We start from the raw sequence: 13,871 nt of genomic DNA, 5'->3' as shown, positions 1-13,871 counted from the left end.
TCTCAATGAAATGTACTTTTTCTCATACTGATTACCACAAAGATTGAACTTTTTATTATGTTTGTTCGATGCAAGCATGATGCATGTCAGGGCATGCCTGCAGTGGTGAGAGGATAACTTTCAGGATTGGGTTCTCTTCTTTCCACTGTGGGTATCAGGAATTGAACTGAGGTCATCAGCTTTCCAAATCAAGCACATTTCCCCCTCACTGAGCCAGCTTGCTAACTTAGGTTGTAATAGTTCAAGATTTTCAATATTTCAAGAGATTTTAGTAGATTTGTTTCAGATTCCTCTTTTCTCCAACACAAGATCCAAAGAGACACTACTCCCAGATAATTCTTCTTTGTAAATATCTCTGAAACACATCCATGTCTTTCCATCATACAGATTCCATTTTACTGAGTTCCCGCTACTGCTATATTTCCACAGGTTGGCTGTTGTCTTCCTAATTTGTCTGTCTATCTTTAGTTCTTTCTAGTTTTCCTTATATCCTCCATCCTAGTATCAGATGACATAGATCAAATGTTACAGTGCCCACCTAGAACACACACAAACATCCACAGTGAAGTCTCATGTCATGCTTTAAATTGCCGTGATATAAATGCTCCATGAAGAGAGCCTTTGAGGTTAAGTGAAACATCACTGAAAAGGTGACATCTCTGTATGGTTTAGAAAGGCAAGTAACACTCTCCAAGTGGAGAGAAGGAAAATTCATTTTCAAGCAGGGAATGTATATACAGTAGTACAGGGACATGAATGTGGCTAGCATATTTGAGGAATTTTGAGAGTTAGATGCAAATAACACAGGGTACTTAGGGAAAGTAGGAGTTGAACTAATGCACGATTCAGGCCAGATTACATATAAGCTGGCCTGCCCTTCTGCCTGTTATCTCCTTGAGGAAAGACATTATCTATCACATAGTAAACTCCTCAGGATTTGCATACCGATGGGCACATATCGGTATTTTTTTAAATGAAATAGTTGAATAAGAAGGGAGATACTGGGTCCATATTAATTCATTAGCTCATTCATTCCAATACATATTGACCACCTCAACTAGACTTCATGCCCGAACAAAATTAATTTTCTACTTCTTTTATATAACAGCGGTAGTCCTACTTACTTCAAACATAAAGTTGCTCTTTTTTACAAGCTTCTCTTAATAAAGTTATGCTGCCTTCCCAAGAGGCAGAGCCTAGCTTCTGCAGCAATGAATTTGACTTCTGCTCTGGCGGAGGCTTTACTAAAGGAGTTAATCACTTGTCAGCCCCTGTATTGATGATACTCATGAGATGAAATAGTTATAGGGGAGGTATAGAGCTCTAAAGATGCATTAGTATATTATAGGAACCTCTGTTCTTTCCTGTGTGTTTAATTTCACAGTCAATAAGAGCCCTTTATCATACATATTTGAAAAATGAATCCAAAAGGTGATGAAACGTAAGAGATGTGGAAAGCATAACTCCAGAGCATCAGGGAGACAGTGTAGCAAAAGGAAGAGGGGAGAAGGAAGGAGCATGGAAACGGAGACTTACATTTTTTGAACATGTAAATGAAGATTTACCATATTTCTGCAATTCTATCTTTCAGGAATGCTAAATCACAAACTCATCATTGGTTAATTAGAAGGTAATTAAAATTGTAGCACAGTGATTGGATAAATAGTTAATGATAGCTGAGTGAAAGGAGGAAATCTGGTGAAATTCATGTATATATTTTTGGGAAAGCAAGCATTCAGATGTTTTTCATGCAGTACATTTCTCATAAAGGATACAAATATCCCTCTAGTAATAGTTGACAAAATTAACTCTCCAAAGATCAGAATTCCAGCTCTCACTCTCCCTTTCACAGCGTCTTACACTGAAATACAGGTTTATATGACAGCACATCCAAGTTTCATTCACTCACAGCATGAGAAATGATTTTGTTGCAAGTTGTACACAACTTATTTACTGGCATCTTAAGAATCCATTACAGGAAATTGGTGTTCTCTGTGTATTGTAACTGTTCCTATTGAAAGGGTTGGCTTAGCCTCGGCTCCCAACCAGATCTAGCTGATGAGCTAGTTTTCAAAACCATAGACAGGTTTTGCAGCAACTGTGCTTGCTTTTGATAATTGCCCCAGCTTTATGAAATCAATCAGCCTGAAGGTAAGAACTCATTACAGATCTGACGAGGTAGACTCCAATTTCAATACTAAAACAACTCTTTGTCCTCGGGCTCAGAAATCTGCAATTATTTATTTTATTGTGACAGAGAAACCCATGATACATTACCTGCGAGCACATTCACTGGCAAGAACTAAACAGATAACCTAATGGTCAGGGTGTTAAGAACCTGCCTTTTCCTGTCATTCAGTTGGAAAATTAGCCAACAAGAACTGCAGCATGGCTTAAAGCCAACTCAAAGCAGGTACTGATGAATCACCATCTTTCTCTACCAGCTCCCAAAGATGTGGTGAGAACAGAGAGTGTTGTAACTGTTCCCGAGGGCTAAATTACAGCAAACTTTGGGCCATTCTTCTCCATTCCTCTGAGGAATGCCAGACTTTATCCTAAAGAAAATGATAGATTGCCCATCTACCATCTGTCACTGTGAACTGTTCTATCAAATCAAAAATAAAAATTTGAACCTTGTTTTCATTGAGTAATGCGATTTTGCTGTGTTTCCCCGGCATTAAATTGTATAGAGGGAAAGAGTTCTGAAGCATTTTTCTTCTTAAAAGTTAGAAATCTATATTTGCTTTTCCTACTCATGAAACTTAAACACATTAATGGCTTTAGTTCAGACATTCTCAAATAATTCACCATTACCACGGCTAGTAGATGTCATTCTGACAAGGGAAAAAAAAAACACAAAAAACACAGAGAAACGCGAAGTTAGGGAAAATGTGGTTTTAGAGAATTGATCCTTGTTCATCACAGCTCCAGTACCTCGCCAGTGTTCCAGTAGTACAGCATCCTTCTTGAAGATACCACTTACTACAGTGTTGGGAAGAGGAATTTCAGCTGTAATTTATACTTGCATTTTGTAAAGTCCAAAGTGATAAGAGGAGTGGTCTAAAGATATTTCAAGCAAAAAATAGTCACTATTCCAGTATTCTTTATTAATGATTTACTTTTATAGTTATGCATTACCTGAAAAAAATGGACTAGAAGAGTAGACAGCTAACATCTCCCAATCCTTAGGATCCACAGTATAAAATATTACAAATATTCCTAATTAATTTGTGAGACAAATTCATATAAATTCCTGATTGAGTAACTATGATAGTTACTTTTCTTGTTGTTATGACAAAATAGTTGACCAAACACAACTTAAGGGAGACATTGTTTATTTTGGCTAAGGGTTGGAATTTGCAATCTGCCACAATGGAGAAGGTGTGGGACATCAATAGAAAGTGCCTGATCTTTTCGCAAATATAGTCAGGAAGCAGAGAGAAATGAATGATGGTACTCTACTCTGTTTCTCCTTTTTATTGAGTGCAGAGTCATAGACCATGTAATAACTCTGCTCACACTTCAGGACAAGTCTCCCTTCATCAGTTGAACCTGTCTAACAGATATTCTCAGAGGTTTGTCTCCATGTTTGTTCTAAATCTCATCAAGTTAACAATCCAGGTAAAGCATCAGAAGCACTTTTCCGTGTTTGCTATGGACCAGACCTTAAGTGATTGTTGTCCCTCTAATAGTTAATATTGATTGGCAACATCTCAGGATCTAAAGGCAGCAAGGGGGTGAGCATGCCAGTGAGGGATTATATAAATTAGAGCCATTGAGGTGGGAAGAGCCTCCTAAAAGACACTGGTCAATGCAGATTTCATTGGCTGGCATCCAGGACTTCATAAAAAGGAGAAGGAAGTTGACTAACAGCATTCACCACTCTGCTGCCTCATGAACTGTGAGCCAAAATAAACAATTTCTTCTTTACATTGGTGTTGTTGGGTCTCTTGTCCTAGCAACACATAAAATAACTAATATTTAATTTTAATATTTAATTTTCTTCATGTCCCAATAAGGGAGAGGCATTGCTATTCCTGTTTTTAAATTCAGAACTAGAAGAGATAAGATGACTTCTCAAGCACCTTATGAAAGACACAATGACTGGGACACTGGGCACCATTGATGGATACTGGTACAAGTCCAGTTCTAACTATGCAATAGCAGGGTCCTTTGATACTTTCTTTAATGATTGGGATGTTCTGTCTATGCTATCTGTTATAACACTCCATAGCTACAAATGGCTGATGAGTTCTTTAAATATGACCAGTGCTACTGGAGTTTTTGTGCTATTCCATTCTTAGTTCATTCAAACTTAAGTCACAATAGCTACATGTATCTTATGCCTATTGTAATAGAAAACAAATTTTTAGAATCTTGTTTTAAAACCATATTTTCATGAAGCACTATGATTCATGTATGAAGAAATGATTCGTAAGTATAATTTCTTTTGTGATGTTTTGTTATATTGGAGTCTTAGACAATTGAAAGACCATTTTGGCTTGCAGAAGTAGATAATGGTGTTGTGCAGAAACATGGGCCACTAGTCAGTTTTCCAACACTGTGACAAAAAAACAGATAATTAACTTGAACTGTGAAATGATTTCTTTTTGCTCATTATTTTAGAGGACCCAATTTGGGGTCTCTTGGTTCTGTTGTTTGTGAAACAAAGGTGCTTATGTGATAGCATCTGTAAGTAAATAAAGGAGTTGCCACACCAACATCTACTTCAGGTGAATCCCCACAGTGTTCTCGCTTCCTTTTTCTATTTATGATTACTCCGGCAATAGGTCCATTAGTGCCTGAAATGAGAAACACCATTCGTGTATCAAAGAGAAGGTAAAATATCAAAAGAACTATAATACAAATAATCTTTTAAAACACATAGGTAATGTACAGATTAAAATATAAGTAAAGCTACAAGAGTGTTATGAATTTTAAAGAGCCTGTGTTCCTCTCACTGTAGGTCATACAGCTTATAAGCAATATTAAGAACTTCATTCTGTAAGTCTCCCATTCCTTGTAACTGGGAGTAATGACTAGAAAATAAACTATAGAATGTATGTAACTTAGGGTATAGACTATACTCTAATATACCCTAATCAGCGATAGTTTTTATTGTGATTGTCCTCTTTCCATTGCTCTGTATATATTTGGGTATAAGCAAATAATGTATTGCACCACCATGTAAATATAGCTACTGAAATAAACTGTAAGGAAAGACTACTATTTAAAGTTTGAGCATTACGAAGAAGACCAAGAAGGAGAAGGGGAAGAAGGGGAAGGGGAAGAAGGGGGAGGGGAAGAAGGGGAAGAAGAGGAAGGGGAAGAAGGGGAAGAAGGGGAAGGGGAAGAAGGGGGAGGGGAAGAAGGGGAAGAAGAGGAAGGGGAAGAACGGGAAGAAGGGGAAGGGGAAGGAGAAGAAGAAAGAATCAGTAGCCTCAGTGGAGTCTTACTGGTTACATTAACCACACTAAGAACAGGCTCTATGCTCAGAAGTAGATGGCCAGCAGAAAATGAACTCAATGGTATTTTTGTAGGTTTTTTTTTTTTGTCTAATATTGTCTTATCTAGACATTTTTGTCTTACTGGCCCTTTGCTTGTATATAGAGTTTCTGATTTTGTAGGTTTATGGTGTGTGTGTGTGTGAGAGAGACTGTCTATGCCCTTCTCTTTGTGTGTGTGAACGTGTGTGCGTACATTTTTTAAAACAATATTCTAGTTCTTCTTTTCGATTTGTTTTCTTTTTTCCTGTTTGTTTTCTAAAGAGAGAGCAAAAAGGGTGTGCAGTTGTTGAGGGAAGGAGCAGAGGATCTGGAAGGAGCTGGGGAAGAGAAACTGATCAAAATATATTTTAGGAACTTTTTTCAATAAAATATTAAAACAATCAAAAAAGGATTAGGACAGTATGGGCTAAAGATATGGAGGTATAAAAATAATGGACAGATTCATAAATGCTAGGTAGGCTCAAAGGGACTCCATACCATCATGTTCAGCAACATCCAAGATTATGTCAGAAAAGCAGGTCAATTTTATCTTATATCTTGGGTATCCTAAGTTTCTGGGCTAATATCCACTTATCAGTGAGTACATATTGTGCGAGTTCCTTTGTGATTGGGTTACCTCACTCAGGACGATACCCTCCAGGTCCATCTATTTGCCTAGGAATTTCATAAATTCATTCTTTTTAATAGCTGAGTAGTACTCCATTGTGTAAATGTACCACATTTTCTGTATCCATTCCTCTGTTGAGGGGCACCTGGGTTCTTTCCAGCTTCTGGCTATTATAAATAAGGCTGCTATGAACATAGTGGAGCATGTGTCCTTCTTACCAGTTGGGGCATCTTCTGGATATATGCCCAGGAGAGGTATTGCTGGATCCTCCGGTAGTACTATGTCCAATTTTCTGAGGAACCGCCAGACTGATTTCCAGAGTGGTTGTACAAGCTTGCAATCCCACCAACAATGGAGGAGCGTTCCTCTTTCTCCACATCCTCGCCAGCATCTGCTGTCACCTGAATTTTTCATCTTAGCCATTCTCACTGGTGTGAGGTGGAATTTAAGGGTTGTTTTGATTTGCATTTCCCTGATGATTAAGGATGTTGAACATTTTTTCAGGTGCTTCTCTGCCATTCGGTATTCCTCGGGTGAGAAATCTTTGTTCAGTTCTGAGCCCCATTTTTTAATGGGGTTATTTGATTTTATGGAGTCTACCTTCTTGAGTTCTTTATATATATATTGGATATTAGTCCCCTGTCCAATTTGGGATAGGTAAAGATCCTTTCCCAATCTGTTGGTGGTCTTTTTGTCTTATTGATGGTGTCTTTTGCCTTGCAGAAGCTTTGCAATTTTATGAGGTCCCATTTATCGATTCTCGATCTTACAGCACAAGCCATTGCTATTCTATTCAGTCTCTTGTGAGACTATGCCAGGGCCTAGCAAACATAGAAGTGGATGCTCACAGTCAGCTATTGAATGGACCACAGGGCCCCCAATGGAGGAACTAGAGAAAGCACCCAAGGAACTAAAGGGAACTGCAACCCTATAGGTGGAACAACATTATGAACTAACCAGTACCCCGGAGCTCTTGTCTCTAGGTGCATATGTATCAAAAGATGGCCTAATAGGCCATCACTTGAAAGAGAGATCCATTGGACTTGCAAACTTTATATGCCCCAGTACAGGGGAACGCCAGGGCCAAAAAGGGGGAGTGGGTGGGTAGGGGAGTGGGGGGTGGGTATGGGGGACTTTTGGTATAGCATTGGAAATGTAAATGAGCTAAATACCTAATTAAAAATGGGAAAAAAAGAAAAGCAGGTCAAGGTTCAAGCTTCCCTATTCTGAATCCCTGACAACCATAGTCTCTGGGGAATACATGAACATGTGAAGAAATTACTGTTGGGGTAAAGTTCAAGGTGAGCATAAATTAAGCCTGAATTGGATGGGGAAATTTTATGGAAACTCTAGTGTCCGGGCCTTGATTGAGTAGTTTGAGGAGTCATTAAAATTTGGCAAGGGATAATCTTTTATGAAAATTGGCTAGGTAACTGTGCTGTACTTTTGGGGAAAGGTGAGTTTAATGTAAATTTTACGCTAAAAGTTATATCTGTTACAATTCAAGCAAGACATTTATTTACAACATAAAGTATGCGTGTGTATCTGTGTGTGGGTATGGGAATGTGAGTGCTGATGCCTTGTGAGCCATCCCACATGGATGTTGGGAATCAAAGTCTGGTCCTCTGCAACAGTGTGGTCTTCTCAATGTGCTGTCTTGGAAGCTCTTCAAGGCGGATATTCCTATGCAGTGGATATCTGTCCTTTCTTTTCCATCTCTGCCCCCATTATCTTTACTCCCCAAGTATTCACTAGCATCCCCTCTATTTTCAGCTAAAACATATATACAACATATTAATTTCATATAATTGAACAAAAAGTTTTTTTTATTTGCTATCAATTAAGCTATGGGTCTGAGAAATGTTCAGCTGTTTTGACTACTACCCCTTTGACTGAAGAATGATCTTAAAACACAACCATTTTCATACTGTGAATAATCCTTCAGAATCATTGGTTATAATAACAGGGTGGCAAAGGATATCAAATGTGGAGTTGGTGATTTTGTGGCCTATAGAAGACAGAATGAATATGTGAAGGGAATTGCAAAGATGAGAACTATTACAAGAGGACCTGCCAGTTTATTTATGGCCTAGCCATTGTTTGGCAAAAGTTTAAAATTAAAAATTAACTTATACAGACCAAACACATTATGTTTAGAAATATATGTATGTACATATATTCATGCAATGACAATTAAAAATAGGTCATGAACTTGGAGGATGGCAAGGAGAAATATATACATGGTTTTGAAGGGAGGGAAGGAGGAGAAATATTGTAATTCTAGTATAATTTCAAACCATTCCACACTAATTTTTTGCTAGATGTGGTAACATGCAACTGTCATGCGATTTCAGCACTTGGAAGACAGAAGCAGGAGGATCAAGAATTTGTTTGAGGATAAACTGTGTAATGAGTCTTCCATCTCAACCAGTCACATGCTAAGGATGGGACCCTTAAGTAGAGTACTTAACAGAGCCCCATATGAGAAATAAGGAAAAGAAAGCCACATACTTTTGAGGACTCCCTATCAACTGCCATAGTGTCTTATAATTGATTTTAAACTGAAGTCATTTGGAAAATAAAACAGATTGGACAGGACATTCCTGTGGCCAACAATCTGTTTATTTCAACATTAATTTCTGTGTGAAGACTGCTACCTTCAGTTACTAGATTTTTCAGACTGTAAATTATTTTCATTTAAAGTGATCTTGTCCAGAGGAGGTATTTAAGGTCATATAATCTATGAGCCACAGCTTTAAACAGGAAGTTGGCTCCATGGGTCATATTTTAACCCTATATTACATGGAACATCCATTGGAAATGTTCGAATACATTATAAAGGGTGTTTATACCTTGACCTGATAGTAGAATACTCTATTCAGTTTATATAGTGCAGAGAATGAACTTAACACCCTCAAAAGGTTCTTCTGACTACATATCTTCCAGTTCATCATGTCTACTTGAAAGTGGAATGAATTGCTTTCATAAAAGATTTGAAAATAAATTCCATAGTTTCATTGAGAATTACAATATGGTCCTTGCTAGTATTTTTGTTGATGCCATCATTGAAATTTACCAGGTAGTCTTGGCATTAAAGTGAGGGTTTTCTTTTTAAGATTCAAATAATTTTGATGGAGCCTTTTAATTTAGAATACCTTTTGAAATAAGTCACACAAACATATCACAGAAAAAATCTATAGGAACTCATTGATTTATTACTGATTTATTGGTGTATTTGATGCGTCTTTGGAGAAGAATGAAGCAATTCAATAAAAATAGCTAGGAATCACTAGTGTCTTAGGATTTCACTAGCTCCATAGCTCTTGCTCTCAAGCTACAAATCTTTGAAGATTCTATTGGGTCCTAGATAATATAAAATGTGGATTTGTGTTCAGTGATTTGCCTTACTGTGTGAGATGTATCTTTCTTTGGCTTGAGATCTTTCACTATTTAAAAAAAGACCTGAGGTGCTACACTATATTTTCAGGTATCTGGATCTTATAAGATGTCAATTCACACAAAACTCTTGAAATCTCTCATTCAGTGTCAAAAAGATCTGGACATTCGCATGAGGCATACAGTATCCACATCTCTGAAGTTATTGTCTGGAGCCAAATATAACAAATAGAATTTTGACCAAATTGTTACGACTGTAGACCTTTAATTCACTTTTACTTGCTAGACTATTTCAACTTTTACAAAAACATGAAAACAGATACACTGAATCTAATAGAAGAGAAAGTGGGAAAGAGCGTTGAACTCACTGGCACAGGGGGAAATTTCCTAAACAGAACTCCAATGGCGCATGCTCTAAGATCAACAGTTGATAAATGGGACCTCATGAAACTGGAAAGCTTCTGTAAGGCAAAGGACATAGTCGATAAGACAAATTGGCAATCTACAGATTGAGAAAAAAAAATCTTCACTAACCCCACATCTGATAGAGGGCTAATATCCAAAATATATAAAGAATGCAAGAAGTTAATCACCAAAAAAACGAAACAAATCAATAAAAAAATGGGGTATAGAACTGAACCAAGAATTCACAACTGAGGAATCTCAAATGGCTGAGAAGCACCTAAAGAAATGTTCAAAGTCCTTAGTGATCAGAGAAATGCAAATCAAAATGACCCTGAGATTCCAACTTACAGTAGTCAGAATGTCTAAGATCAAAACCTCAGGTGACAACAAAAGTTGGAAAGGATGTATAGAAAGAGGAACACTCCCCCATTGCTGGTGGGATTGCAAACTGGTACAACCACTCTGGAAATCAATCTGGAGGTTCCTCAGAAAATTGGAAATAGATCTACCTGAAGACCCAGCTATACCACTCTTAGGAATATATCAAAAGATGGCCCACCATGCCACAGGGGCACGTGGTCCACTATGTTCATAGTGGCCTTAAGCACATCCTGAGTTTTGCAGGCAAATAGATGGAACTAGAGAATATCATCCTGAGTGAGGTAACTCAGACACAAAAGGACATGCATGGTATGTACTCACTAATAAGTGGAGATTAGGCAAAAAAAAAAAAAGTACAGAAAACCCAAGACACAGTCCGCAGAACTCAAAAAGGTCAACAAGATGAAGTGCCCAAGTGAGGATGCTTTAGTCCCACTTGGGAGAGAGAAGAAAGCAATCACAAGTCGGGGGGGGGGGAGGGAGGGACCAGGGAGTTGAAGTGGACGGAGTGAGTGGGGAGTAAGGGGGAGAGGGGAACCTGATCTGGTACTGGGTGAAGGAAAATGACTGAAGCCCTGAGGGCCAGTAGAAAGAATGGAAACAGGCAACCTCAGGAAATAGGAGGTTGGGGGGATCCCCCAGAATGTACCAGAGACCTGGAAGGTGAGAGACTCCCAGGATTTAAAGGGAGAGAACTTAGATGAAATGCTCAACAGTAGGGAGAGGGAACTTTTAGAGCCCACCTCCAGTAGGAAGACAGGAAGAACATCAAGTGAAGGATGGGGTTGCCATCCCAGTCACAATTCTGACCCATAATTGTTCCTGTCTGAAACAATTACAGGGATGGAAATGGAGAGGATCCTGAGGAAAAGAAGGTCCAGCGACAGGCCCAAAGTGGGATGCAGCTCAATGGGAGGTCCCATGGCCTGACACTAATACTGAGGTTATAGAGCACTCACAAAAAGGGACCTATCATGACTGCCCTCTGAAAGACCCAACAAGCAGCTGAAAGAGTCAGATGCAGATATTTGCACCTAACAATGGACAGAAGCAGCTGACCCCTGTTCTTGAATTAGGGAAGGCTGAAAGAACCTGAGGAGTTAAAGAGAAAACGTGTGGAGCACAGACAGAAGGAACGACCATCCAGAGACTGCCCCACCTGGGGATCCTTCCCACATACCACCACCAAACCCAGACACTATTGCAGATGCCAACAAGCTCTTGGTGACAGGAGCCTGATATAGCTGTCTCCTGAGAGGTCCTCCCAGTACCTGACAAATACAGAGGTGGATGCTTACAGTCAACAATTGGATTGAGCATAGGGTCCCTAATGAAGGAGCTAGAGAAAGGACCCAAGGAGCTGAAGTGTTTTGCAGCCCCATAGGAGAAACATCAATATGAAGTAACCAGTATCCCCAGAGCTCCCAGGGACTAAACCACTAACCAAAGAAAACACATAGTGGCTCCAGCTGCATATGTAGCAAAGGATGGCCCAGTCGTTCATCAATGGGAGGAGAGGCCCTTGGTTCTGTGAAAGCTCTATGCCCCAGTGTAGGGAAATGCCAGGGACAAGAAGCTGGAGTGGGTGGGCTGGTGAGCAGGGGGAGGGGGAGGAAATAGGGGGTTTTCAGAGGGAAAACCAGGAAAGGGGGTAACATTTAAAATGTAAATAAAGAAAATATCTAATAAAAAGAAGAAAAAAAAACTAAAGAGAAGGGCGATCCTGTAGGAGGACCAGCAGTCTTAATTAATCTAGACCCCCTTGATCTTTCAAACACTGGAACACCAAACAGACAGCATACATCAGCTGATAGGAGGCCCTCAACACACGTATAGTAGAGGACTTCAGGGTCTGTGTTCAGTCAGAGATGATGCACCTAACCCTCAAGAGACTGGAGGCCTCAGGGAGTTTAGAGGTCATGTGGGGTGGGGTGTGGGGACATCCACGTGGAGACTGGGGGTGGGGAGGAGGTGTGGGATTTGGAACAGTCAGAGTGTGGATGGCAGGGGGCAGGGAATGGAATATGGCGTGTAAAAATAAATAAAAAACAAAACAATTAAAAAACAAAACATGGAAACAGGAATGAGAAAGGTGAGTGAGGAAGGCAGTCTGTGGTTTGGGATCAGGTCACATTTACATCAACTTCCTCACCTTACATTTCCTCAAAATGAAAGATTTAAAATTTGAAATCAACATTATAATAGTTTTGGTCAAAATCAACATTGTAATAGTTTTGGTCAAGTTTTATTGACCTTACCATGTCCATTCATTCAGTCTCAGCACAGAAGCCATAGCCTTGACCTTTCACCTGCTCTGTCCGGGAGGAAATAGAAAGTGTGCTGACCTGGGTAGAAGCAAAGAGTGGGAAAGCAGTGCCATAGATCAAACAATTCAAGAATATATTATACATACATTCATACATACATACACATGTACACGTAAATGTAAATACACACACACACATACATATATATATTCACACATATATTTTGTGTATTCAGCATTAACTATGGGCCAGTCAGATGTGATCTGGTTTTATATTTTTACCAGTCCTGGGAGTTGGGTGTTCTTACTAGCTTCCATTTGTATATCATGGCTCAGAGGTTCTGTTAACAACTTTTCCATCTACTTCATAAACATGGAAATGGACTAATGTATTATTCTTAAAATTATCAAAGACAAAATAATAAAGAATCTTATGATTAGCAGCCACTAATCAGAGCATCCTAATCTCTGAGAATTTCTTTTATCAGTATTTTACCCATCCTGTAGGATATTACTCAAATGATGGAGTTGCATTTAAAATCTAATTATTTTAAGTAATGTTGCTTCAATCAGCATTAGAACTTTTCAGTTGTGGCGTTAATTCATGATTATCATCTGCCAAGGCTTTAATCACATGGCTTAATATAATGAACTACCTGCCTCCATTTGTTGAGGGTAAATGAATCCATTCAATATTCACTATGTATTACTGTGCTATCTATAAAGGGGTACAATTGTGGGATACAGAGTCCTCATCAGAAGAACTTGTAATTTGATAAGGAAAATGTTTCATTCATTTATAATTAAATAATTGCCACACATACCTATTTTTTTTAATCTCTGCAACAACCTTGTGCAGTGTTATCACTCCCTTTGTGCAGATTTCGAGACAAGGGCTAAGAGATTGGATGGCTTGCCAGTCCTATCTAACTAGTGAAGGAAACCGAGGGTTTGCACTCTCCGTTTGTCAGAGCATTCTGTTTCCCTTAGAACTTGATCTGATCAGAACTCTAATGCAGAATGAAATGCTAAGAGAAATGTAGGACTCATACCCAGTCACTTCAGTGTGATTGCACACCCACACTACTGCTTCCACAGTTTGTTTCTTTTTTCTATGATTTTTCATTCTAGCCATAATGCATAACTAATAGGACACAGAGAAGATGTAGCAAACAGTTGACTTAAGGCATAGAAGCAAGTTGGATTGTTTCATATAGTTACTTACATGTTGTAAATGAAGAATGTTTGGCAAGTCCCAAAGGACACTTAATGGAATTCTTCCTAACGTAGTCTAGTTGCCAGGGAAATA

The 13,871-nt window shown here is 38.8% G+C and overlaps 1 protein-coding gene across 31 annotated transcripts in view; it reads left to right on the top strand.

Moving 5' to 3' along the window:
- The window catches only part of Enox2 (ecto-NOX disulfide-thiol exchanger 2), a 278,537-nt gene that overhangs the window by 104,628 nt on the left and 160,038 nt on the right, over positions 1-13,871 (top strand). The gene's annotated exons all lie outside the window — the stretch shown is intronic.

This window comes from Mus musculus, chromosome X (genome assembly GCF_000001635.26).
Source record: "Mus musculus strain C57BL/6J chromosome X, GRCm38.p6 C57BL/6J".
Taxonomy (NCBI): Eukaryota; Metazoa; Chordata; class Mammalia; order Rodentia; family Muridae; genus Mus; species Mus musculus.
This window is presented reverse-complemented; position numbering and strand designations above follow the sequence as displayed.